At 44.4% G+C, this 896-nt stretch overlaps 1 protein-coding gene across 1 annotated transcript in view; it reads right to left on the minus strand.

Moving 5' to 3' along the window:
• Positions 1-896, minus strand: part of TDRD12 (tudor domain containing 12) — an 82,203-nt gene that overhangs the window by 21,695 nt on the left and 59,612 nt on the right. The window lies entirely within an intron of this gene.

Below are 896 nucleotides of genomic sequence, written 5' to 3' on the forward strand. Positions count from 1 at the left end.
ATGGACAGCAGACTCTAGTCACTCTGGATAGAATATCTACATGAACAGCAGACTCCGGGTCACTCTGGATAGAATATCTACATGGACAGCAGACTTGGGTCACTCTGGATAGAATATCTACATGGACAGCAGACTTGGGTCACTCTGGATAGAATACCTACATGGACAGCAGACTCTAGTCACTCTAGATAGAATATCTACATGGACAGCAACTATTTGGGTTCCAGTTCATGCATACACAGGTTTAAGACAAAATACTTTTCAACATGTCTCTGCGATCAGGGGTGGTTGCAGACATTCTTTCACTCACACACTGTCTCATTAGGGTGCCTTCATAAAGATCCAAGCAGGATAGAGGTGTCCAGGGGGATGAGAAGGGCTCCTTCAATTCACAGAGGAGAGGTCGGCTCAGAGGACTATGGCGCCTGCTCTGTTTGTGATTCCCAAAGGGTCACCTTGAGATTTTCTTGAGGTACACAGGACAACCAGAGGGGCTTAGTATGAAGACGTCTTTAGAACATTGGTGAAAAAATGGTAAGTAAATAAAAAGAACACGGATGATGAAAAGGCCAGGGAAGTTATGCTAAGAATTTGTCACAATGTATGTGCTCAGTCTTCAAGAGTAACAAGGGATGTCCTAAGAGAATTTGGATAAATTTTACCCTATAGCTATGCCCTTGTTCCTTTAGACTTCTTTCTGTTCCCCAAACTCAGAGCACTGAAAAGGAGCAATTGGAGTCCCTCGAGATTGCACAGACTGTGCTACCACTTGCTTTCTTAACCGTTTCACTGGCATATACGTAAGTGTGCAATCATCACCACAATCAATTTCAGAGTGCATGTTGTTGTCTCCGCAGGTCTGTCTGGGGACAGGCTGGATGAACAATCTGGAGGAG

Source organism: Echinops telfairi, unplaced genomic scaffold (genome assembly GCF_000313985.2).
Source record: "Echinops telfairi isolate 266 unplaced genomic scaffold, ASM31398v2 ScPeMD7_2291;HRSCAF=2852, whole genome shotgun sequence".
Taxonomy (NCBI): Eukaryota; Metazoa; Chordata; class Mammalia; order Afrosoricida; family Tenrecidae; genus Echinops; species Echinops telfairi.